Source organism: Podarcis melisellensis (assembly GCF_964234715.1).
Source record: "Podarcis melisellensis genome assembly, chromosome: 15".
In the NCBI taxonomy this organism is placed as follows: domain Eukaryota; kingdom Metazoa; phylum Chordata; class Lepidosauria; order Squamata; family Lacertidae; genus Podarcis; species Podarcis melisellensis.
The window spans coordinates 23,101,958-23,129,807 of NC_138532.1; the positions used below are offsets into that span (position 1 = coordinate 23,101,958).

Here is a 27,850-nt window from a genome sequence, read left to right on the forward strand (position 1 = left end):
GCTCTTAACCACTATACCACACTGGAATACTTCTTTGTGCATTGTGCAATTAATCTATGGAACTCACAGCTGCAAGGTGTTAACTTTTAAGGAGGCCATCCATAAGGCAATGTCCAGCATGCATCACCCCCCTCTTGGCACATGTTCTGCCATGGGGAAGAGTTGGACTGTGAATAGGAAGTGAAATATATCCTTTCCCTTAAAAGAGTGTGGCTTCTGGAGAAAGGGGCTGGAACTTTCAACCATCACCATTTCTGAAGCAGTACCTTTTGGGTTATAAAACAACCGACACAAATCCCCTGAAAATCTAGTTCCTCTCTTTTAGGGATGGATTTGTTAAGAACATAAGAGGAACACTGTTGGATGAGACAAGCTATCTATGGCAGCATCTGTGTCCTGTTGTGGCCAAATGAATACCTGTGAGAAGCCCATTAGCAGGTAGAGATGAAGGAGAAATTTGACACCGTTCACACCAGCACAAACGAACAACATCTGCGCTTCCAGAAACAAGACACAAGCCCAAATGAACATAATAACTTAAAAAGAGCTTGCTGAATCAATGACAGCATCCAGATGCCTTTGGGAAACCCACAAACACACATTCTTCAAACTTCACTGAACTTTTTTCAATGCATTTTTCTAATGAAAAGCAGTGTTTACTAAGAAAAAGTGTACATAAAATGTATATATTGGTCAAAACAACAAAGAAAAGCCCATTATATTTGACCTTGGTACCAGAGGCTAGTTTCTGTACACACTCACTCATCCCTCTCTATCCTCGAGTCCAGTGTTTCCTAAATTTGGGCCTCCAGCTGTTCTCAGACTAAAGTCCCCACCATCCCTGACCACTGGTCCTGCTAGCTAGGGATGATGGGAGTTGTAGTCCCAAAACAGCTGGAGACCCAAGTTTAGAAAGCCCTGCTCTAGCCAGACAAGGAAGAGGCATGATCAAAGCTGAAGGATGCATTTCAGTCAGGCAAAAACACTTGGGTGTGAAACACAACCCATTGAGGGGTGTGGGCTGAGTCTGAGTTTCTGCACCCCTGCTATAGAGAAAGGCAAAGGCCCAACCCATGAGAATGTATGGATTGTACTGGAGCAGAGCAAAAGGCCCATCTAGCAAGTTGTGACCCTTAAGTTGTGACCCTCAACTTCGAATGGTCAGGGAGAATGGGAGTTGTAGACCAACACCATCTGGAGAACTGCATCATTAATCCAGACCCTCCATTTAATCGAGCATTCTAATTCCAAATTGCTGGAACCCATGTCATATCCCAAAAATTGGGGATGGGGGGATGGGGTCGGGACACTAGTAGCCTGTGCAGCTGCTTCATCCTCTAAAACCCTGGTTGTATTCATTGCTTTGTGACCCATCATAGGGTTACTTAGATCTTGCCAGGATCAGCCAACAGCACTCCAAAAGTATGACAGATTATGCGGAACAGTTTCCCCTGCCTCAAAGACAGGGGTTAAGAAGATTAAACCAGTTCACCAACATCACTCATCAGAAGCTGACAGAGCAGTCAAAATTCAAGAATCTAGACTGCTTGCTAACACAAAGTTGTGCGTCCTTGACCTGAAACAATGCTGTCACCATTCCTATGAAAACAGGAAGAATTCTTCAGTGACAAGATCAATTGCCTGCCTGGCCTAGTTCTCAATAACTTAATTGAAAATGTTGATAGTTTTGCATGCATACAGAATTTGTCTCAAGGTATGCAGGAATGCTGTGCAAAGTTTAAATCCCCACAGCTGTTGCTGTGGCCCGCTGGTTCAACAGTGGGTCAACAAAGGGCACTTTGGGCTGTTCCAAGAGTCTAAAATGAGCTTTGTCTGAATCTATGGGGCATGCATGAGGATAGCATCCTGCCCACACAATCACTAACCAGATGCCTTGTGGGAAACCAGTAAGCAGGACATGAGCACGGGAGCACTTTCCCCTTCTGTGGTTTCCAGCAACTGGTCTTCAGAAGCCACAATGCCTTGTAGCCATTAATTGCCCTCCCTTTCATGAATTTGTCCAATCCTCTGTTAAAGCCACCCATGTCATTGGCCATCACTGCCTCCTGTGGGAGTGAGCTTCACAGTTTAACTATGCATTGTGTGAAGAAATAGTTCCTTTTATCTGCCCTGAATGTGTTCCAACATTCATCTTAATTGGATGTCCACGAGAGTTCTTGTGTCACGAGAGTGGGAGAGAAACTTTCCTCCATCCACTTTCTCCATGCCATGCATAATTTTTATAAGCCTCCATCATGCCATCTCTGAGTCGTCTTTTCACTGAACAAAAATGTTCCAAACGCTGCAGTCTTTCTCCTTAACATCCATTCAATCCTGCCCATTTGTAACACAACAGATGATTCCTCAGGCACCCTAAGGGCTTCTGATCGGGGTCAAAAATGGGGTAGGATGAGGGGCATCAGTGTGAAGATGAGCGAGGCAGAAGGAAAGGGCTGGAAGCGGACAAGGGCAGGATGGAAGAGTGCCTGCCTTCGACAGTCAAATCTTACCATTGCACTGTTAAAATAAAGAGTTCATCCGAGCATGCACAGAGAACCTTTCCAACACCACCCAGCAACTGCAAGGCTTTCTCCTGCAGACAAACTCATTTGCGCCTTTCATTGTGGAATCTGAGCTCCCTACAGGATAACCCCCTGCTCCCAATTTCCCCAAAGTCATCTGCTGCTACCCTAGCACATCAGTATCTATTAGAAACAGAACAGCCTCCTCCTCCTCTTCCTCCTTCTCCTCCTCCCAAACATTTTCTTTTTCCACCGCAACGCAGTCTGCTCCTCTCAGAGCCTCCTTTCCCCCCTTACAACGGGCCTCTCATCAGGCTCAGTGACAACATCGCTTAGCTGCTGCTTGAGAAGGACGCACTGGAATAATAATCAAAAGGAACCTATTTTTTGCCGCAATGTAATCCCTGCTCCATTGCCATGGTACCAGACGGTGGTCTTTTCCTTTCAGTGACCAGGCATGGTCCTCCTCGATTTCTCCTGACGGAAGGCTTTATTCTCCCTTGCATTACGCAAGAGGCCAGGATTGTCTCTCCTTGGGAGGAGAGGCGGGCATTAAAAAGGATGTGTTTAGGTCGATTGATCCTTCAGGGACCCGAGCTGGTTCCGGGCCTTTGAAATCCTTGACTAGGAGCTCAGACAGAATCCTTTCGATGGGACATAACAATAGGGAGAGATGCTGCCCCGCCACTCCTCTGCCTTTCAAGGAATCCTGCCCACCCAAGAACCCTGCAGCTTTTCTGATCCTCGCCTTAGATACAACAGTCACTAAATGTAGTGGGAAAGCACCCTGTTTTTTTACAGAAAACAAAACCTCTGCATATTGATGCTTGACACTCATTGTTAATAGCCATGTGGGGAGAGGGAATGAATTAGATGTTTGGTGGAGTTTTTTTAAAAACAACAACAGCAAAACAATAACAATAATATTATGAGTTGCACAGCAGGCTGGGGCTCACCTGACCTCCGGACAGTTTACTCACTGCTGCCTTCCAGGAAGGGGAGGTGGCAAAGAGGCCTGCATAGTGTGAATGCACTCACTGCAGTACCACATTGGCTCAACAAGAGCATTTGAACCACACCGACTGCCCTGCCACCTTGCTTCTCCTCCTCCTCTCAGCAAGCAGCAGCTTCTCAGCTGTCAGGATTTTTTAAAATCCAGTGAATACCTCCCAATTTCACCACCCCCGCCCCTGAGCAGTTTACAAATTTAGGAAGAGGTCAGAGTGACCTACCTTTTGCATTTCTTTCTTATTAAAAGGAAAGCCAGGAGTAGTTGCTTGAGAGAAGTCAGAATGTACAAATGGACCCTCCATTCATTTGCTTAATCCCCTTTCAAGGCCACTTAAGCTCACATCTTGTGGCCCTGAGTTCCACAGATCCATTGCAAAGCTTGTGAGGAGGTATTCCCTCTCCACTTTCCTCAAGTGGTAGAAACTTGAATGACTCCAAGTTCTTGGGTTATGAATGACGGAGAGGGAGAGGGAGGAAGAGAGAAGCTCTCTGTATCCACTTTCTCTAGACCATGAATAATTTTGTAAACCCTTCTCATGTCTCTTTTGAGTCCCCTCCCCTCCTCTTTTCATTGAAGGTAGGAATGTGTAACCTCTGGCCCTCCAGATGTTGCAGGACTCCAACTCCCATCAGCCACAGTCAGCCAGCACGACTGATAGCTGGGGATGCTGGGAGTTGTAGTTCAGCAACATCTGGGTGTGCACAGGCTCCCCATCCCTGATCTCATTAGCTTTCTTCCTTATGGGGCGGTGTGCCTTTCATCACTCGCTGTTACCACCCTACAGTTCAGAGAGGCAGAGTTCACCTAATGCTGCACCTGACAAGCCATTGTTGTCTCATAGTAGTACCAATGAAGACATTCCAATTGTAATCATTTCACTATACTTACAAACGGGACAGGTGTTTCGGCTGCATCGCTCAGCTCATAGCAGCACCAAAATAAAAGATTTCTAATTGCAATCGTTTTCATATGACACCAGTGGGGGAGCAGGCATATATTTGTGACAAGTATGTCCCCTCTACACATCTCTCTCTCTCTCTCTCTCTCTCTCTCTCTCTCTCTCTCTCTCTCTCTCTCTCTCTCTCTCCCCCCCCCCATAAATTTTATCTCCTGCTAACCTCCACTTGAAATAACAAACTCTTGCCAGCATTTCCCATTTCATAGGATAGATTCATCGTTATTGGCTTAAATGAGATTAAAGGAAACTATGTTACTGGATAAAAGCAATGATAGGGCAGGAAAAAGAGGAAAGCTGAAAATGACCCTGGTGTTTTTGGTGTTAGACTATTGCCTCCTACTCCCTGCTTTCCCTCCTAATTATTTAAAAATGCAGACAATGTGAAATGAGAGGTTAAAAGTAATGGAACAGGAATGCAGAGCCTCTTGAGCTTTTAATGCATGTTCTGCATTTGCAAGGAAACAATCTTTTTGTGTGTCAGCACCCACACTTTGGAACTCCCTGCCTATTGACATTGTGCAGGTGCCTTCATTATATTGTTGTTGGCACCCACTTAAAACATTTTTGGCTGAGGCAAGCCTATCCCGGTATGTAGAATGTTGACATGTGCATTGATATGGTTTCAGTTTGTGGTTGGATTGAATTATTTGTGACTTTATTAAATACTTGCTTTTCACTTGGTAATGTTATTATTTTGTTCTTTCTACAAACCATTTTGCAGTTTTATTACAATTAAGCGGCATACACACACACACACATTAATTAATCGGAGCCGGCCCTACCGTTAGGGAAAATGAGATGGATGCCTCAGGCAGCAGATGCTGTAGGGCAGGAGTGATGGTGAGTCATCAGAGGACGGAGCTGGATGCATGTACAAACCATAGGGCCTGTGCTGAACCTATTAAGCAAGCTAGCCATCAATAGGTGCAGTGAAGGATTTTGTGCTATGATCAGGGTTGGACCAAAATGGGTGGTTTCATGTTAAAATGCAAACTGAGAAAATCACCACCATCAACACACACACATCGGAAGCCAATAACACACCATAATCTATCCTACTGGCTACAAGAGAATGCTTCTTTCAAGCCAAATTTCAGGGGGAAACAGGGACAGTCCTGTGGGTTTATGTGTGCCCTTGGGCTCCCTGTTGGTAACTTCTGATGGAGATGAAGGTTGGGCAATTTCCTTTGTTCTCTATGCATAAACATTGTTTCTGTTGGGGCCGAGGACATCAGTGCCACCTCCTCTGGCCAGATAGACGCTGCCCCTTCCCCAAGGCATACTGGGGAGCAAGGGTGCTGGAGCATGCCCTGGGTGTGCTTCCATCTCTTATTTGGATTTCTCAACTCCTTTACTGGAAGAACCTGACTCTTGGTACATGAATGGTGCTGCGGTGCTGACACGGATTCCCAATTCTGCACATCACTGTCAGTTACCAAGAAGAGGGAGAAGCCGAGTGCGGTGCAACTTCAGCAGCAGAACCAATTCAACAGTCCTATTGCTGTGCCTGAACCAAGCTCACCACTCCCCTTTCGCTCCCAACTCTCCCTACTTGGTAAGCAGCAGTGATGCACACAATGGGGAAGCCAAGTTAGCAACACAGCCCCATTAGCCACTACTGTCCCCCATACCTTCCCCCTTGCTTTAAATGAATGGATTCCAGCAGGAAGCTGCTGGAATCGGGACCATTTCCCAATGAGGCCTCTGAAACACTGAGAGGCTTGTGATAGCATGACAGCTCCCCTGGCCACAGGTTTCAGGGTCTCCATTTATTTTGTATATGATGGGAAACTTCCATTAAAGTGAGGGGAAAAAATTGGGCAAGGCTGCCACACCTTTTCCAGTATGTTCCCTGCCTGACCCCCCTCAACAAATTGCTCAGATCTTCCTGTTCACTGAAAGTACCTCATTTTTCTCCTCCATCTTCACTCCCTCTCCAAGCATCACTTCAAATATTTCTGGCTAAAAGCTCAGCCAGGAGGGAGCTCCAGGACTAAGTGGAAGACAGGGGAACTGGGTGGAATCATTTGAGGAAGCAAGAGTAGTTTGGGCACCCAGTGTAATCCTATACATGTCTATTCAGAAGGAAATTCCACTTAATTCAGTAGGGTTTATTTCCAAGTAGAGGTAGGATAAATTCACTTCAGTTTGCCTTTAAAGGCAGAACAAACTAATTCACACTTTCTGAACCAATATGTGAGCTGGAACACAGCTACCCTCCAAAATTCATGCTTCTCTGAATTTTGCAACGCACAGTTCAAGGCAGGTTAAAGGCATTTTCCCCAGTGTAGGTTTCATGGATTCTTGTGACTATGAGTTTCAAAAACTCCATAAACTTTGGTTGGGACCCTAATCCATTTAAATTATGATTAAGTCTTTGATGCTTTAACCATAGGGGATAGCGGAAAATAAATGAATGGGACATTTGCCATCACTGGAAATTTCAAGTGGCGGAAGTGCAGTTGCCATCCCTCAAAATTCACACTTCTCTGAATTTTGCAAAGCAATTCTTTGGGTGAATAATGTGCACCAAAAAGCACTTACAAAAGCATGTACACATGCATGAAACTAACAAACAGAAATGCATTAGATTTGGGGAAATTGCTCTGCAAAACTATGCACAGCTGCATACAAACATGTGTCCATTAGGAGAAATTATCGCTAAAATGCTGTTGAATTTCCATGACGGCTTTTTAAATAAATAAAAATAAAATGCAAACTAATGTGGAAATATGGAGAATTTAACTTAAATTGTAAAAATGAGAAACTGATAATGCAAAAATAAATAAATGGCAGATTCTCCCATGCATACTTGCAGGGAAGTTTTCATGAAGAAAGATAATGGGAAATGAAAACCTGATTATTAGGGACAAAGTCCTGGAAACCCTAACAGGCTGGCTGCTAGAGAAGTATCATCTCTGCTCCCTTCCAGCTCTCCCTTGCACAGTTCTTACAATTGCTTGAATCACTCAGAAAGAAAAGTTCTGCAAACTTTCAGCTGTTTTCAACCAGGGCATGGCAAGTTGATATCTTGTCACACTTTGGACCATTCACAAATGTGTTTTCCCCTTTCCAAAACCACAGAAAGTGGGGAACTGTCCTACTCCCTGTGAATACCAGTTAGTGGGAATTGCAAGTGGGCACAGTGCTGTTGCACCCAGGTGCTACTTGCAGGCTCCTCACAGGCATCAAGTTGGTTTCTGTGAGGACAGACTGCTGGACTGAATGAGCCACCACCCTCATCTGGCAGGACCCCTCCTATGTGTTAAATTCAAAGCTACACAAGCCATGAGGCATATCTTCCTGTTCAGAGTTAGGTGGCAAATGGGCTTTTCTTGTAAATCCCCATGTGAAGGGCACACAATTTTCCATATTTTCTGCAAAGGAAAAACAAAGCCAAAAGACTGACTACTGCCTACCTGACCATTTTAGCCACAACCATTTACAGTAGTGCACTGGGGTCTACCATACAGCCCCAAATCTCTTGCACCATTAGAAAAATGCCTCTTTCTACTCCACTTAACGGAACCCCACCCCACACACAACCCTGCTATTTTCCAGCTTCAGTTTCTGACCAGTGCTATGTCTGCTACAGAAACACTTAGGGCAAACCTGGGGGGGGGGGTGTCAAAAAAAATGAGGAAGAGGGGGCAAAGGTCTGCATCTGTCTGGTTTTAGGCTTGGGTGGGGAGCAGGAAATCATCTGCCCTTAATGAAGACCATAGGACCCTGGAAGACAAGCCAGACTGGGACACACCCGGTCAATTCTCCCAGGCCCTGGAAGAGCAATCGCCAGGCAGAACAAAAGGCGTCTATGGAGGAAGGGGGAAAACAAATGAGAATCGACCGAACACAAGGACATTGGGGGAGAACCCGGCTGCTCCAACAGCACGCCCAGGGTCAACAGCACCGACTGGAGCGGATAAGTCAAGAGGAATCGATAATGCAAAACAGCCCACGTCTCTGGGAAGCAAATCAGTTCAAATGCAGTTAAAAACCTTCTGGGTGCTCTGCGGCTATAAATCCTTATTGAAGTCTGGCAGGTGATGCACTGACTTTGACAAACGCAGGTCCCCCTGTATATTTCCCCGGGCTCTGTGTTTTTTCCCACTCTGCTTGTATGTTCATGTGCACTGCACATGCGGGTGTAAAATCTGGACCAACAATGGTTATAAAGGGTATGTTCCATATTTCCTTCCCCCATGCAAATTGAGGTTTATCATAAGCCAGATTTCCTGGCTGAATAGAATTACAGTCTGCCTGCCTAAAATTTCTCTTCTACTTCCAACAGGCTGTTGGAGGGCTTTTTCTTTATCTTTGCTATGAGTCAGCATAGCAGGCTTCAAAATGAAAAAAGGCAGTCACTCATTTTTTAAGGTGGGTGGGTGAGAAGAACCTGCTTCCCTACATTTTGACATGAAGGGGTTCTTCAGTAGATCTCTCCAACCCAACAAAAACCTTTCAGGCTGCAAGCCTAAGGTCACTTTCTGGTGAGTAAGCCCCACTGAACACCATGGGACTTCTTAGTAAGCATACGTAAGACTTCACTGCTGGCTGAATATAAGACTTTATATCATCAGGTTATTTGTCTATATAGCACAGTATTGTCAAGAATGACCAGCAGTGGTTCTCTGGGGTTTCAGACAGAGGGTCTTTCTCAGTCCTAGGAATGGGGGAGGAATTCAATTCAGTTTGCATTTAAAGGCAAACCTACCTAATATGCACTTTCTGGAACAAGATGCGAACCAAAACACAATAGTCCTGCAAAATTCACCCTTCTCCGAATCTCTTCCCCCTCTGAAATTTGCAATGCAATTCTTCAGCCAAGTTGTATAATGTGGTGAAGTGTGTCCAGAACTTAATTAATTAGTGAGAAATAACATACAAAAACGAATATAGTTAGGGAAATTGCATACAAAAATTTCTATGTTTGAAGAAATTCACACTAAAGTCCTGATAAATTTTCATGGGGACTCTCTCTCTCTCTCTCTCTCTCTCTCTCTCTCACACACACACACACACACACACACACACACACTGATGTGGAGAACTGAACTGAAAATTGGAAAATGAGAAACTGAGCAAAACCAAAATGGACCAATCTGCCTGCTGCTAGTTGCCAACCAGGCAGGCCAAACATCTACGGGCTGGACATAGACAAGCATCCTGTCGCCACTTTGAAAAATGAGGAAGCAGCTTATTAGATATTGCCATTGAAACTGCCTGCCCTGCCCAGCTGACTCACTTGAGTTCTTTCACTCAGTCTTTTTTCCCAAAGTACCCCTGAAGAGAAGGATAAGTGAGTCATTGTATGGGGACAGAGGAATGCATGACTCATCAACTTCAGGAAATTTGGATGAACCGTTACTTTCTTGATCAAAGGCAGCACAGGGGACAAAACACAATCCCCTTTAAAAACATAGGTTGACCAGTAAAAAGAGAACTGTCCATCTGCCTTCACCTCCTTTACCAGTTTCTTAGTGTGGGCAGTAAGGAAGGGACTTTTGGAAAGCTCAGAGGAAGGGGGCACTGAAATTATGTTTGTGGAACGTCAGTCCTTGAAAGAGGAAAATCCCCCAACTGAGTTCTTTCCCTTGGGGATTTATAGATCATCAGCAACCATTCCACCAGTCCCTACTCCCACCTCAAACCTATTTGCACGAATAGCAACCAAGAGGCAGAAATTGTAGTGCTTAATATGCCTGGAAACAACCCCCTCCCCAGCTTGGGTGCAGTCCTTTCTTGGTGCACAGAGCTACAATTCCCAGAGTTCCCTGGGAAGATGGAATGATTGCTACACCACTCTGGGAACTGTAGCTCTCTGAAGGGAATAGGAGTCTCCTAACAACTCTGAGCACCCTTGGCAAATTATAGTTCCCAGGATTCTGTCGGGGAAGTCTTTATTTGTTAGCCAAAGGCTTTCAATTGGACAATTGTAAGTGGCACGATACTGCTTTAAATGTACAGAGTCACAGCCAGAGTAGACCCAGTGAAATCAATGGAGTTGTGAGTAGCGACAAACTTAATTCCATTTCTAGTTTGGATAGGTCACCATAGGAAAGATAAATAGAAGGAATGGGGTCTTCTTTCCTCATCCAAATTGCACTTGTGGGAGGCCCATTCTGGTCTGGGATGCAGCAGAGGGTGAAGAAGTCTTCCCTCCACTACAAGGATCCCAATCCAGTCCTTTCACTGGTCGTTTTTACAAGAAAAACCATACACACCAGGCCAAAAGACATGATTAACATCATATGTACTTTGGCCTTTGATAGAGATTCTGTTACAGGTACCCCCTGTAGACAGTGGTCCCTAAAGTTCAGCATCCTAATTTGCCTGCCCCTACATCCTGACCAGGATGCAGGTGGCGCTGTGGGTTAAACCACAGAGCCTAGGGCTTGCCAATCAGAAGGTTCAAATCCCCGCAAAGGGGTGAGCTCCCGTTGCTCAGTCCCTGCTCCTGCCAACCTAGCAGATCGAAAGCACATAAAAATGCAAGTAGATAAATAGGTACCACTCCGGCGGGAAGGTAAATGGCGTTTCCGTGCACTGCTCTGGTTCACCAGAAGTGGCTTAGTCATGCTGGCCACATGACTCGGAAGCTCTACGCCAGCTCCCTCGGCCAGTAAAGTGAGATGAGCGCTGCAACCCCAGAGTCATCTGCGACTGGACCAAATGGTCGGGGTCCCTTTACCTTTACATCCTGACCAGATGTAGCACATGCAAGAGCTTAAAAAGCGCTTGGTTCAAGCTCCTACAGTTGTCAGGGGAGACCATGCTGGTGGTGTCATCATTGGCCCCTGCCCAGTTGGCATTGACCAGTGTCAGCAAGTTTTTGATGATGGTTCCTGTTTCTGGACCACCTTCATTCATGAGGTCCATGTATCTCTCTAGCATTCAGAAGGAACTTTCAATTTTCCTGTGTACTCTGTGTACATATTTGATGGCTGAAATATACTGCTCCTGGCAAGCATGAAACTATTGGCTGTGAAGCTGTGTATTTTTTCTTATGCCTTAAATAGGTTTTTATTTCATTTTTGATTGTATTCTTTTAACATGTGGGCGTTTGCCACCCTGGGCTTCTTTGGGAGGAGGAGTGGGGTATAAATGTAATAAATGGCTAAAAACAACACCAACAGAAGAACGTAAGGCCAGGACTGAGGATAATGTGGACCAGCCACCAGATGCTGATGGGCCGACATCTCTCATCATCCCTAAGCATTGCCTAGGCACCCTGAGGCTGATGAAAGTCAGATTCCAAAAACATCTGCTGGGCCGCAAGTTCCTTAACCGCGATATAAGAATAGGACTGGAATGTCTACTGTAGTTGGATTGGAACTAAAAAAGGGACGAGGAGCACACAGATCTTCTTTGAAGTCCACCAAACATCCAAGGTCCATTCCCGTCTATCACCATATAGAGAAATCCTCTGTAACTGAATCTTTGTTCACAAGCTCTCAAATTATGATTATCTCTGCTTTGCTCTTGTTCTCCAGCTCCCTCCACCTGCTATAGTGGTTTATGTGCGTGCATCTATATATTTATTGGCGGAGGAGAGACTAAGTATCTATTACAGTCAGCTGTTTTTCTCGCTCCTACGCACTTATCCCATTATGCTATAATACTTGTTGTAAGGTGCGCCTCCTCATCCCCACTTTCATTCCATAATATTGAAGTCCCATTTCGCCAACACAGCGTAATGCACCATAATCTCATGCGAGAGAGACACCAAAATGGATGGATTGATGGCTCTTTCCCTTTCATCTGTCTTGGTCCAATCCCCCAACGAGGGTCAGGCTTTCTAATATACCACAGTCACAGCACCAGCTGCAGCAGTTAGGAACATAAGAACACAGGGAAAGCCTGCTAGATCAGGCCAGTGGTCTGGCATTGTGCTGTCAGGGTAGCCACCCAGATGCCTGTGGGAAATCTGTATGCAGGATTCGAGCACAAGAGCTCACTCCCTCCCTGCTGTCATTTCCAGCTACTGGTATTCAGAAGCATTATGGCCTCCGACTGTGGAGGCCAAACAAAGCCATCAAGGCTAGTAGCCATTGATAGTCTTTTATTTCCATGAACATGTCCACTCCTCTTTTAAAGTCATCCAGGTTGGTGGCTATCACTGTTTCCTGTGGCACTGAGTTCTGCAGTTTAACTATGTGATGCACGATGAAGCGCTTTCTTTCATCGGTCCTGATTTGTCCAATATTATTTATTATTTTATTACTTATTGAATTTATATTCTGCCCTATACCCGGAGGTCTCACAGAAAAGATCACAATATATAAAATGAAAATAAAAACCCAATAACAGCCCCCCCCCCGAGCCACATTTTAAAAGGGTATTGGATGTTGATAAGGTCAATGAAAGGCCTGATTAAAAAGGAACGTTTTTGCCTGGTGCCTAAAGGTATATAATGAAGGTGTCAGGCGAACTTCCCTGGGGAGAGCCTTCCACAGACGGGGAGCCACTGCAGAGAAGGCCTGTTCTCGTGTTGCCACCCTCCGGACCTCTTGAGGAGGGGGCACACGAAGGAGGGCCTCAGAAGATGATCTCAGGGTCCAGGTAGGTGCATATGGAAAGAGGCGGTCCTTGAGGTATTGCAGTCCTGTGCCGTGTAAGGCTTTATAGGTCGAAACCAACACTTTGAATTGGGCCTGGAATTTAATCAGCTTAATTGGATGTCCATGAGTTCTACTGTTATGAGAGAACAAGAAAAAACTTTCTCTACCCACTTTTTCCATGCCACACATAATTGGTTACACCTCTATCATGTCACCTCTTACTCACATTTCCCCTGAACTTGTTGTTGTTGTTTAGTCATTTAGTCATGTCCGACTCTTCGTGACCCCATGGACCAGAGCACGCCAGGCACTCCTGTCTTCCACTGCCTCCCGCAGTTTGGTCAGACTCATGCTGGTAGCTTCCAGAACACTGTCCAACCATCTCATCCTCTGTCGTCCCCTTCTCCTTGTGCCCTCCATCTTTCCCAGCATCAGGGTCTTTTCCAGGGAGTCTTCTCTTCTCATGAGGTGGCCAAAGTATTGGAGCCTCAGCTTCAGGATCTGTTCTTCCAGTGAGCACTCAGGGCTGATTTCCTTCAGAATGGATGGGTTTGATCTTCTTGCAGTCCATGGGACTCCCCTGAACTAAAATGCCCCAAATGCTGCAACCTTTCTTTTTTAAGGGAGTCACCTCATCCCCTTGATCATCTTGGTGGTCCTTTTCTGAAACTTTTCCAACCCTACAATATCCTTTTTGAGGTGAGGCAACCCAAACTGTACACAGTATTCCAAACGTGCAACATAAATTTGCATAACAACTCTATGATATTGGCAGTGCTATTTTCACTTCCTTTTTAAAAAAGGCTCCTTCAATGGAATTTCCCTTTTGCATAGGGACTTGCAAGATAAAAACGATTCTCTTGAATTTCTCCTAGAAGCAAACTGGAAGCTGGCGGCACTTGTGTAAAACTGGCTTTATGGGTTCCGCACAGGAAAAATACCTGTTGCCAGCCAGACTCCTGCATTCTGGGCAAAAATAGGTTTTATTATAAGAATTCATGCTTCAAACAGTTGTTACCCAAATTGTAAATTCAGGAAGTCATTATGTAATCTATGGATGCAACATCCTGTTCTCATAATGGCTAACTTGGTACCTCTAGGAAATCCACAGGCACTCTCCTCTCCTGAGGTTTCCAGGTATTCAAAAACATTTCTGCCTCTGGCAGCGGTGGCAGAACATAGCCATTGATTCTAGTCCATTTCTCTGCTCTGAAAAAATAACCAGCCAGGCAGCATGAGAAGCTCACATGCATGGCATGTTGTAATAACTTTGTCTTGCTATTTGAACCTCCCTCTACACCACAACAGGAGGCTGCCACTAACTATGGAGACTTTGTTTGACTTCTCATGGTTAATGTATTTTGCTAGATCTGTGGTTGATAGGAAATATAGAAATCTGGGCCCTGGTAGAGACTTATTTCATCTACGCACTTCATGCCCAGGAGCTGCCCAGGAGCCTTACCAGTTCATCTCATCCAAACTCACCACTGCTCTGTTGCTACCACAGCTAATCACAGCCTGTAGGAGTACAGTGCACTCAGCTGACAACAACATTATGGAAAACCAACACTGCTGGGGGTGTTCAGCCACACCGGTTTATTCTAAACATTGGCACAAGGAGGAGCTGTGGCAGGCAGGCTCAGCAAATCCACTCAGCTCAATGACGTTTTTCAAACAAGCAAGAACCAGATGGCCCATTTTGCAAATGTTTGGTTTTCAAATTGGCTCTTATAAAAGGAAGGCAACCGGAGGAGCAATTGACAACCCGCCTAGCCTTGGAAGCGGAGGCACGCTTTGGCAAAAAATGGGAATACAAGCCAACTAGTGTTCAGAGCTCTATCATTCCACCTCCATTACCTGTCTGAATGTCACATTGACTGAGGGTACACTACAAGGAACTGCATAGGAATCATTTATCCTTTCCTCATTAGGACAAATTGGAATTCATCTGAAAAACAGCAGTATGAATTGTACTTACTCAGAGCAGTTTTCTTAAATAAACAAAACAAAAAACCCTCATATTCTCAAAGTCTTGTCTTGTCTATAACCCTGAGAGTTCAATACGGTTCCTCTAGGCTACTAATCTAGAGCAGCTAGAAAGTAGATTGCAGACCATCGGTGTACCTGGGTCACTTTCTGGTAGACCACCAAAGCATCTGTGGCAGGTGGCATTTTTTGCAAGCAATGCTAGACCTTGGCTTTATCCAGAAAGGTAGTTTTAAGGTTCTTAAATCGCAATCACAAATGAAGAATAATTTAAGACAGATCTGCTATGCTAGCACAAGATCTGGAGGGGAGGGGGAGAGATCTGCAGGACTGAAGACAGTCAATTCCTGACCTACAGAAGATAATTCTAGTTGAGTACCCATAACATTTTCCAAGTTACAAAGGGCAAACTCAGACAGATAGGGGTCTTCCCCACTACCAGCAAGGTGTACCGACCTTTGCAGCTTGTCATATATTGGGAATAAAATGAAATCAATTTGTCCAGAGCTTCCTACAAAAAGTAATACTTGGGAAAGCTGCTCCCAAAGTATGAGCTGCAGAGTGCATTGGGAATGATATAAAGAACCTAGTTTTATCCAACAAATGTTGCCTTTATGGTGCTGCAGAATTCTGGGTCATCCAATGAAACTAACCAGCAGAAGACCTGTGCCAGATATTAGGAAGAACTTCTTCACATAACATATCATGCATATATGATGTGCTGCCACAAAGGGTCTGATGGCCCAAGGTCACTCAGTGAGCTTCAGTGGGGATTCAAACCCATTTCTCACAGGTCTTAGTCTTACATTCTAACCACAACACCACACTGGCTACAATCAAGTTGCTAATCTCTGAATGCTGCAGGACTTTTCGTTCTCTTGGAGAGAGAGGACAAAATAAGCTTCATCAGAATCTACTCCAAATTTTCTGCACAGGTATCTTTACCTGCAGTGGTTGCTTTTTTGGCCCCAAGCCAATATGCTGTTGTCCTATAGAATTGTATCTTGGAGAGTGCTAGAATACTTCCTTTATAGCCTCTATCTTTTCCATCCAGGATTCATCCATCCAAGAGAACAAAAAGTCCTGCCTGCATTCAAAGATTAGCATCCATCCAAGGTTAGACTGATGGGGCTAGAAACATGGTCCCAAGCCATCCACATGAATGCCCTCTAGACCTCTCCATCTGGTCCTTGGGACACTTCCTAGGCTACACACTCTTCCCAGCCCCATTCTCTTTCTCTGGGAAACATCCCTCACTGACCTTGTTTGACATCTTTCTTGTGTGTCTGTGCCTGGCTGGAATGTTTCTTCAAGGCTCAATTACTGTAACACGCTCTGCGTGGGGCTACTCTTAGATTTGGTCCACAAACTGCTGCTGGTGTAGAACACAGCAGCTAGACTGCAAACTGGAATAACCTCACACCAGCTTATCACATTAGTGCTGAGGGATTTGCACTGACTGCCAATACAACACCAGGCCAGGTTTTAGTATTGGTCTACAAACCCCTTAACAAATTGGGACCAGGGTATCTGAGACATTGTTTCCCTCCTTAATATACCTGTGCAGGGACGCCCCTGTAGTCTGCTCTGAGGTGACACAGAGTAGGGCTCTTAGTACGGTTGACCCAGTATTATAAAACTCCCTTACCATAGACATCAGTCAGGTGTCAACCCCACAGGGAATTTATTTTAATTTTACATATTTATTAAATTTATATCCCACCCTCTGAAGGAGCCCAGGTTGGCCAACAACAAAGGATGAAACAATAACAGCATCTTTAAAAACAATTCTAATACAAATGCAGATTGGGAAAGACTTGGAGTCTATTGAGGACTTTTTTGGCCATCTATTGATGCCATTTTTCATGCACCAGGCCTTCTTAGGAAGGTAATCCTGGCTGTGCCACTGTTGATCTTAGAACTGTGTATTTTAGTAGATTTTAATCTGACAATACATTGTATTGATTTCCGTTTCATACATGGCTTTGGGATACTTTTCAACGCAGAATGATGAAGAGAATTTTCTAAACAAGTAAATGCATTAATACCGGTGGCACTTACAAACCCAGAAGCTTTTGAACTCTGATAATGCCACTTGCCTCCTTAGATGGTGGATGGGTGTGTGTGTTTTTCACTCTCAAATGCTGTATGCCTCTGAATACCAGTTGTCGGAAATCGGGGAGGGGAGAGGGCTCTTGTGCTTGGGTCTTGTTTGCAGAATTACCACAGGTATCTGGAAGGCTACTGTAATAATAAGATGCTGAACTACAGTAGATGTGCCTTCAGCCACATCCAGCAGGGTTCTTCTTAAGATTCTTACAATCTTAAGATTTTGCCTTTGGCTCCATGCAGTAAATACTACTACTAATGATAATACGGTTATGGATGATGGTGGTGATGATGCAGTTCTTTTAGCTGAATTGCCTATGTTTCTTTGAGTTATTGGAATCTCTTGAAAAGAGCTACCTCATTTCCCCCAAACCTTTATCCAAATGGTTTGTTTTTTTAAAGAGAGACCACCTAAAGAGAAGGGCCATGGTCTCTCTATAAACCTGCCCACCAGTTACAATGTTCTTCAGATGTTCACCTCCAGGCACTTCCACTTTCTGAAGCCGGGCAAACAGCTACTGGAGAGAAAGGCCTCTTTCATGATTGACAGCAGTACCACAGAACTATTGGTATCAGAACTATTGGTGTAGGATAGTGAGAGCCAGAGCAGGAGTTTTGAGAGCAGAGGGTGGGTCCATGAGGATAAGAGGGTGGGTTCATGTGCAGGAGTTTTAGAGAGCAAGAAGAAGTAGAAGAAGGGTTTGGACTTGATACCCTGCCTTTCACTCCCCTTATGGAGTCTCAAAGTGGCTAACAATCTCCTTTCCCTTCCTCCCCCACAACAAACACTCTAGTGAGGTGAGTGAGGTTGAGAGACTTCAGAGAAGTGTGACTACCCCAAGGTCACCCAGCAGCTGCATGTGGAGGAGCGGGGAAGTGAACCCGGTTCACCAGATTACAAGTCCACTGCTCTTAACCACTACACCACACTGGCTCCATGGGAAGCAGGCAGAGAGTGGGGTGGGCCAGGAGGAGGAGTTTGAGAGAGAGTTTTTGTGTAGGCAAAGGGTGGGTCACAGAGAGCAAAAGAGGGGGTTGCAGTGCTTAGGCCTGCTACAGTGGCAAGGGGGGGAGTCTGAGAGCAAGAGAGGGGTTTTGCAGGGGGCTGGTTCAGTGCGGGAAAGAGGTTTTGTGTGGGCAGAGGGAGTGAGGTGGGTCAGACTTGGAAAATGAGAGAGGAGGCTTGCACAGCCCTGGTGGAGAGCAGGGAGAGTTTTTTTGGACAAGCAGAAGTGGGTGGTTTGGAGACAGAGATGGAGACTTCAGAGTAAGAGAGCAAGGGGTGGTGTTGCACAGGCCTAGTCTGTTTGTCCAGTGGATTGCTTTGAAGTCATTACTGCACCAGATAAAGTAATTTAGCCCCCCTCCCCATACCCCACCTGACCTGTATTTTGCCCGACCTGTCCATCACTTTTTCCGACCCAAGGCGGCAACCCTATTTGGGCTAGAGGTAAAAGCAGGTGGAGCGAAGAATGCAAATTTTACCTCTGTACATTAGGCTAGTTTCTACAGCCACTTGGACACATCCTTCTCCATCCTTCATCCAGACAAGCAAGACATTATCAGAGTTGAAGGTTACATTTGGCAAGGCTTTTAAGCTGAGATCTTTCCGAGTCTTCATCTTTATTGGATCATTTTTAAGATGGTTTTTATTGTTTAATCCCTTGTTGTTTGCTGCCCTGGGCTCCTTTGGAAGGAAGGACAGGATATACATTTTGTTTATTGTTGTTGTTGTTAATTCACGTTAGGCAAAAAAGCACAGTATGATGCAGGGCCAATGAGGGTGTGACCTTAGGGCCAGATAGGAAGGCATGTGGCCCCTGGGTCTGAGGTTTCCCAGCCCTGCTTCAATGGTACACAAATATTTGCTGCTGAAAGTAGACAGTCTCAGCCAGCCTAATGGTAGAGCCAGCTCTGGCTTTTAATGAACCTTAAGTTACTTGAATAAGGAAAATCTCTTTACCTAAGCCAGTAGCCCCATCTGCAGTGCCAGTACGCCTCTGGCTTTGGATCAGGTCCCCATACACTTTTCTTTACCAAAGAACACTCCAGACATTGGATCCAAGTACATAGACAACATTCTGGCAACGTTCCTGTATATACACTCCTAGAGCAAAAATCAAACATGTCTTGATATTGGCCAAGTTTCAAGTCAATGGGAGAATTCCCAAAGGGGCTTAGTAACAGCAAAGTCAGGCCAGTGGTGAGAACTCGTAAAAACCTCACCCTTGTTTTCCAAGTCTAAAAAGATATATATATTTTCCCCTAGCTATAATTGACTCAACAAAACATGCCCAGACTTTCAAATGCTTATCCATGGAAACAGGAAGCTGGAGACTTTCTCTTCCTGTTTTAACAGCTATGCAAGTGGAACAAAAACTGTGGCCTTGCACTCTTGTCAATAAGAGTGCCTGAACCAGCCCCCACACTATCACTTTTTATGAATGTAAAACTGAAATTTGACAAATAAGAGCAATGTTTGGCATAATAGCTTTCATGGCGAGAACAGCAACAAAAATCAAAAGAACTTTATTCAGATGCATCACTTCTTTCTTGTTTCACCTCTGCAAAACATCACGGTCATAAATGACATGACACAATGTTTACATAGGTATCTGACTTTACCCCCAAATTCTAGGAAGCGGGCGGGGGGAATGGACAAATCTGTCCATTTTCAGTTTCTCACCATTTCCAATTGCTCCAGTCTTAAGTTCAGTTTGCCTCCATTCCACATCAGTTTGATAATTTTATGACTGCATGAAAATTCGTAACATTTTTGTGCAAATTTCTCTTTGAAATAAATGTATTTTCCCTTACATTCTCTCCCCACACCCCCAGCCATGCATATGTAATGCTGTTCACATTTTATGCCTGAGAGGAATGCATAGAGAAATTTGGAGATCATTGAAATTTGAAGTATAGCTGTACTTTGGTTCATATAACAATTTGAGAAGTGTGAAACTGAGTGACCAAATTCCACCATCACCAGTCCCTATGAGAAAGCCAAATTTTCAGACATGAAAATCCTGCATTGCAATATTATCTCCAGATTGATGCACGAATCAAGAGTTATCTCACCAATTCCAACTGCATTTTAGTATTTTTTAGTATTTTTAGTATTTTTTAGTATTATTTTTTTTGGGGGGGGAATGCCTCCCTCCCCCCCCCCTTTCCCTCAAAGAAGCAGCAAACTTTAGCACTTTCTAGTCCATATCTGCCTTTTACTTATTTCAACTTCTACTGATAAAGCAGATGTGAAACAGGAATGGCTCGCTGTAATCCCAGACTGACTTTGACTGCAGCCAGTTTGTTTTGAGAGAAGGCCAGAATCTTTCATGGTTGCTTCATAAAATTTCATTTAAAGCACAATCCAACAACCACCCAACAATTCGCAAGGGGAGAAAAACAGTGCATACTTTTTAAAAAGACTTAATATGCAAACAGCAACCAAGACAAGGTATTTAACTACCAGATTATTTAAAGTAATCTGTTCGGTGCACAAAAGGACAAATTTGCAATTTTCAGACTGATGGTGATAAAAAGGCAATGGGAACAAACCAGGTTTCCTCCATAAATTCCCAAACATTTATTTGAAAAATCTTTTCCCCCCCCTCCCTTTCTAGGACAATCAAATGGAGGGCATCAATTACATGGTATATAATTATTCATTTCCGGAATGAAGGTTTTTCTTGAGGTGGGCAGATCCCCCTGCCAACCCTCTAAGAATTAAATGACATTTATTAAAATGAAAGCATTAGGCCACTAAAATTAGGCATGTTTTAAAACGATGCTAAGCACTCAGTCAGAGCAACTAAGACCCTTAAGATTTAAGGCGTAAACACTCAACGGGTTTCAAATGTTTCTCTAGATAATTACAGAGCTCAAAATACTTTTGTCAATGGTAACGTAAGAAGGGATCCTTCTAAAAATAGGACCCCACAAAGGGTGTATTTTTAATCCAAAGCGCATGCTTTTAAGTGAGAGGAGGCTGGAACAATGCTGATTATTATTATTTTAACAATCCAATTTAAAGCAGTGCAGAGATGATTCCTCCAAGCTTTGATTCTTCAGATTTACTGGTTGTTGTTTTTAAATAAACAGAATCAGAAGCACTGGATATAGAACGTTCTGGAATTTTCAAAACATTTAAGAAAGCTGCATTTTAGAGACAGTATTAAGAATATCCGAGTGCGGTTAAAACAAAAGTTCTAAGGCCAGGAATTTAAGCCCTGCAAAGTTCTGGATATCGGCCTGTTTCTAAATGAGACATAGATGTCTGAGACTCATGCATAAGAAGACAACTGAAGATCTAACATTATTCTTTGCAAACAGAAACAAGCGTAATGAGATGGATTTTACTTGCAGATGACCCCAACCATCCAGGATTCTTGTGAGAGGAAAGAAAGAAAGACTTCTCCCCTGAACTTGCCGGTGCAAAACCTAATGCTCTGAGACACAAAAGCCCATCTTTACACGCAGCTCCCGTTCGAGCAAAGCGTAAGTTGAAAAACTATCTTTGGCCTCTTTCAGAAATCACTGCTGAAAAAGAGATAAGCAGAAGGACAGGCAGAAAATGCCTTCCGTTTTGCCTTTCCCAAGACTTTGAGACCAGAGAGCAACAGTAGAGTTTTCTTAAGCCTGCTATAGAACAAATCACTGATTTCACTTTGCAGCTGCGTCTGATTTCTTACCGCTGGCCGGAAAATAAAAAGCATATATACCCTCCCCTCCCAAATCGCCAACACAAAAAAAGTCTCTCAAGATACCACGGCATTTGACATACGGGCAGCGAGCGACAAAAATGAGAAAGGCAAAAGAATTGGCTGCCGCACCGGCGTTATAATTCCTAATTTTGCAGGATGCATTGCGGAGCTGTTTATCAGACGCCCAGTGCACTATAGATAGATAGCTATGTGATGAATAACTCTCTGGTAGATATCTTCTCCTTCCTTCGCTACCACCTCCCCTTGACAGGGGCCACTGATAGAGAAAGAGGTTCAGAAAAGCGGCAAAGTGAAAGACGAAGAAACAATAGGCAACCGTGGCATTGACAATGCTGCCTGGACCCCTTTTTGGGCTCCTGCTGTGACACTTCCATTCAAGAGCAAGAGAGGCTGCCACCATAAGAATGGACAATGGCATGAGGAATATGGGGGGAGTGGGGGTGGAGGAAAGAGAGAGAGGGAGAGAGGGAGAGAGAAATCAGATGAATACAGCGCTAAGATGGCAGAGTTCTCACCTTCTCCACTTTTTTCGGACATTCTGGATGGAGACGTCCCACCAAGAGGAGCCTAAGAGGATGTTCGGAACCTTTGGGCAGTTCTGAAGACTTCAGCATTTGCAAATGCAATTTTAGAACTGTTTGTAGGGGCATATTCACTGGATGCCATCTGTGTGTGTGTGTGTGTGTGTGTGTGCATGAGTGTGTGTGTCTCCTGTTTTATGTCCTGCTATCTGCATCACACACCTCTATTAGTATGAAGACTTTCTGTCCATGTAAGTAAGTGAGGGTGTGTGTTCCTTAAATGTTTGAATCGAGATAACACATCTGCATGCATTTGTTAAGTGAAGGATAGCCTATAGCAGTTACTACAACTATCAATTAGTCAGCAATAGCATGAGATCCCCATGCGCCGGGGTGTACAAAAGGTGGGAAATATGCAAATAAGCTCTAACACCTGGGTCACGTACAGTAACTTTGCTTGCAACATAAATGCTTCTCATTTTCTGCCTTTTTTAAAAACAAAAACAAAAGATGGTCCCTTTCTGTTTTCAGTACTATAAGGTTATTCACAATAATATTAGTATTCGATTTTGCAATTCCCTCCCCCCACCCGGATGTTATGCTTTATTTTTTTAGCAGTTAAAACTAGGGGGAAAATAAAATATTGCTTTTCAAAGCTTCTAGGGGTAATCCATGGCTGTTTCTGAGAGCAGTCAGTTTCCAGAGAGTGGAAGACAGATATGAAATGCATATGACTTTCTTACTATTTCCAACACAGATCTAGTTTGAAGTTGGGAAAAGGGGCAGTGGGAAGAGATTTAATATTTTTTAAAAATCCAAAACAAAGAAAATGGGAAAGTGTAGTGTGTGGGGATTATTCAACGGACCTCTCTTTTTCGGGGGAATCTTAAAAATGTAGAGCATGTTTGCTTTTCTTTTAAAGGCATTGTTCACATTAAGAACATTTTAAATAGGTTTTTCTTTTTTTTAAGAACCTGACCACCGTCAGTTTTATGTTTCGCTTGTTATGTTCTTATCAGCTTTAACCACAAGGAATATATTTATACACATACACACATATATACATACACATACAAATCTCTCCTTTGCAATGTGCTTGTAAATTTAGCTCCCAGAGGGTGCAAGCAAGCTGGAAGCCAACCTTCCCAAATTATTAAGCTCAGTAAAACCCCATAACAAGAACTAAAGGCAGGGGGAGGGGTAGATCATAATCTAGATACTGAAAACAATGTCGGAAAAGGACAGAGTGTTATTTTTCTGCCTTGCGCCTAATCCTTGCCCACCCTTCGAAGCATTTTGGCTGCATTCAATGTGCTTTGCAGTCCTTGGATGCAAATAATTTCATTTCTGCTAAACAGCAACATTTGTGTAGGTATTTAGTGTGCAGACAGAGCTCCTTGCGGTGGCATAAGGTTGCATGCTGGCAGCCGGCCAGCTCAGTGGCTGGAAGCCTGAGCAACGATACCAAAGGGAGCTTTTTTCACTCTCACCCTCAGCAACCCTGATACCCCTTAGATTCGCTCATCCTCAGAGGGGCTGGGAATCCTGAGAAACAGAGGGAAAAGGCCGGGCTACCAAAAAGAACTGTGTGTGTGTGTGTGTGTGTGTGTGTGTGTGTGTGTGTGATGAGGGAATTGCTTAATCTGATACACAATGTGAGACTTTTAAAAATGCAAAAAAAATTAAAATACATCCAGTCATTGTATATGAAAGAGCACTGCTGTTGTTTAGCAATGCTATTAAATGGGTGTGCCAGAATCCAAGCCACTCTAAGATCCTTGCAGCACAATCTCCTACAGGTCTGTTCAGAAGGGAGCCCACTGAGCTCAATGAGACAGTCCCTGTGCATTTATTTGTTTATTTATTTCAGCCATTGCCAGCACGCCCCTCGCCAAGGGCTTCGGATTACAGCCCCAGCGCTTGCAATGTGCACTGGCGATCGCGACAATATGGAAAGCACTGCATTTTTAAACTTTCATAATATGGCTCTTTTCCTCCCCACCCCGCAAAAAAGACAGGATCGCGTTAAGAAGAAAAGGGAAGACCTTGTATGATTTCTGAGCTTTGTGACCTCATGGAAGAACAACCCTCTAGCTCTGCTCAGATCTATTTTGCACAAAACCTCTGACCAGTGACAAGCATAGAACGACAAAATCATCTGCTTCTCCACCGAACAAAGAAATGTTAAAATATATGCATGTGGAGGAAGGGGGGCTCACTGTGTGTGGAATGGGGAGGAGGGGGGGAAGGGACTTGCAAACCCCCAACCGTGAGCGGGGCTCTGCTGCAAAAATGAATCCATGCGCTCTCTGAGTTAGCCATCTGCAAACCCACATTACGCAAGGAAGGTGTTAAAAGGTGGCTTTATTCTCTCAGCAAATAGCTAGATAGCTAGATATTAAGTTTGGATGGGATCCAAAATTATGCTTCTTGATTACCTGTTTTAGAATCAGCGCTTTGTGCCTTATTTGAGGAGGGAACAGAATGAGATCATTGTACAAGGGCTAAGTCCCTGGGATGAGCATGTTGCAGTTACCAGAACAGGAGAGGCAAGGATATAGTGGTTCATAACTATGTGCTTCTTCTCCTTCTCCTGAGTGCTTGTCTTCTTTATATATATATAGATTAAAACATTTTCCTTCCAGAATACAGCAATATAAATTGACCCTTTCATTTTTAGAAGACGAAATAGTCAATGGCAAGGAAGCAGCCCATCTCACGTACTTCACCTCTGAATATCTTAAGAGTGAAACCTTGTACACACATACCTGGACGCACACACAATATTGCACTGCTAATTTTGCCAGTTTTGCACAATTCAATATTCAATATTCCATGTTGTCTGGGCATATCTGGAACATTTGTTATTCAAATGACTTACACACACTTACACACACACACACCACTTTTGCTTCGAAGTGTTTCAACAGCGACTCGTTGCCTGGACATTTTAGTGGAACTCCTTGCCACTACAAACGATAAGTTGAAGCAAGGCAGAAGCCAAAGGCTGGCTCACAGTGCGTATTGTTCCATTCAGCAAAAGCACTCTAAATGTGCACTGACTTCACTGTCTATCCAAATTTCAGCAAAGCAAGACAACCTTGACCTTAGAATCTTGTATAATTATATTTTATTTGGGGCATACGCGGAGAGATGCTGTGCAGACTCAGGAAACGAAATTCTGTTCCAACTTTAATGTCTCAATTATTCAAGATGAGTTTTGGTTTTAAAAATAAAATAAACCACATTGCATTTATTTTTTTTACCTTTGGGTGTGTTCTCAAAGCAGCATGGGTGTATTATTCCAATAAAATTAAGCCATTTTGGGGAAAGGGGGAGCTTTTGAAAAAAAATCTGCCTTCCAGCCAACTTGATTTAATCTTGCCCCGTTCACGCAGCCAAAGCAAAAATTTGTATATCCACGCGCACACATCAGAGAAATAGCAACGAAAGATTTCTGGGAGATTAAAATGATGAACACAGCTCTTTCCAATTTATAAATCTGTCTGCAATTCAGGCATAAGGGAAACGGTAACAAATGCTCCTTGATTAGGCAAACCAGTTTTCAAGTCAGGCCTGTGCTGAAATTATGTGGAGTCAAGTAAGAGGAAAAAGATCAGTTCATGGAGATTAGATAGATAGATAGACAGACAGACAGATGATAGATTTGTACATAAGATTAGGGTGCATGCTTTTACAACAGCTTTCTTCAGCATTTCAAAATTGTATTTTTTAAAAACCACACACACACATTTAAAGCAGACTGACATTTAGAATTTCACATTGTAAATCTCCCAATGTCTGAATGCAGTTACAAGGTCTGACAATGGAGGAATAATTCATGTCAGTCCCAAAAAGGGGGTCGGGGAGACGGGGGTGGGGTGGGGGCTTCAATCAGCTCCTTGCAGCTAGTCTCCTGCAGGGCTCCACCAAGACGAAAATGTGGAATCCAGATCTGCATCATCCATCACCTTTCCCGAGTCTTTCAATTAATGACACTGCAATCAGATCGATAGCGTGTAATAAGAACAGAGCATTGCATTTCTGTACCTATTAATTTGCTGAGTGGCTCCAATGCTAAAACGTGACCAGAAAGGGGAATAATGACAAAATATCCCCTTAATCGGGGAGAGGGGAGCATGAGATTTGGTTCAGTAGTAGTTAGTGTGTTAGACTCCCTCTAACACACCCCCCCCCGCCATCTCTGCAGCTCATCTCTATCCAAATCTTCAGCATGCAGGGACTGGGAGGGAGTCAGTCTCACTAACTGCCTTGCATATGCTGGGATTCTGCTGAAGCACAAGAGAAAACCAGAACAACAGCTTTCTTTTTCTTTTTTTAAAAAAATATTAAAATAAAGTAAATTCCTAATCCTAACGATCATAGAGGCATGCTTCGAGCTGTATGAGCAATACCAGTATAAAACCTGAAAGTCATAAGAAAAGGGATGCTGAATAAGATTCCTAGTAGCTTAGGGGGCAAGGAATTTTTTGAGCGCCCCACTGGGGTCTTTTACCTCTTCCTCACGGCTAGCAAAACCAGAACAAATTGTGGAAATCTGCCTGACATGCATTATGCGTACAGGTTGCAGAATGCAGCGTTTCTTGGTGCAACATTTAAATTTCCTGGGCAAAAATGGTTAAAAACAGAAGAAGAAGAAGAAGAAGAAGAAGAAGAAGAAGAAGAAGAAGAAGAAGAAGAAGAAGAAGAAGAAGAACAACAACAACAACAACAACAACAACACAACCCTGACTAGACACCCTCACACACACACACACACATACACACACACACGGCAAGCTATTTATCTTGGGAGTGCTTAATGTGTGTTTAAGGTGCATGCAAGTTGACAGAGGGAAATCCATTTTTCTTCCTGACTTGGACCAGTCACCCCCCATTAGCTACACAGCTAGCCAGAATCATTCTGCCATCTGAACTGTGGCTGAGCAAGCAGGATTCTCCAAACCCCTTTCTCTAGACCTGGTGGAGTATAAGCGTTTGAGCAGGGCTGGCGGACGGTGGGGGGGAACGGCACATAACTGGCCTCTGAGCATTTCTAGATCACAGAAAATGCTGCGGCATTGTAAACCATGTAGCATCAAGGACATGTTGTGAGTGAGAAGGCACCTACTCATGCAGGCTCCCACCAGGGTGGAAGTGCAGGCGACCTCCAAATGGGTTGACATCACGAGTTAGGACTCGTGAGAAATTTTAACATGGGTTTCACTCACACAGTCAGAACTGAGAGGCACAGAATTATAGCAGGGGTGAGGAATTCCCAGTCTGCATCTCTGATTTCATAAGAACATAAGAAGAGCCCTGCTGGATAATAATAATAATAATAATAATAATAATAATAATAATAATAATAATAATAATTTTATTTATACCCCAGCCACTTCCCCAGTGGCTTCCCCAGCCACTCTGGGCGGCTTCCAACAAAATATTAAAATACTG

At 43.9% G+C, this 27,850-nt stretch overlaps 2 long non-coding RNA genes across 2 annotated transcripts in view; one reads left to right on the forward strand and one right to left on the reverse strand.

The window, feature by feature from the left end:
* LOC309357742 overlaps positions 1-27,850 on the reverse strand; it is an 89,913-nt gene that overhangs the window by 28,112 nt on the left and 33,951 nt on the right. The window lies entirely within an intron of this gene.
* On the forward strand, positions 20,924-24,396 carry LOC309357496. The gene is made up of 2 exons (XR_014163150.1): positions 20,924-23,991; positions 24,024-24,396. It is a non-coding gene; the product is annotated as an uncharacterized lncRNA (long non-coding RNA).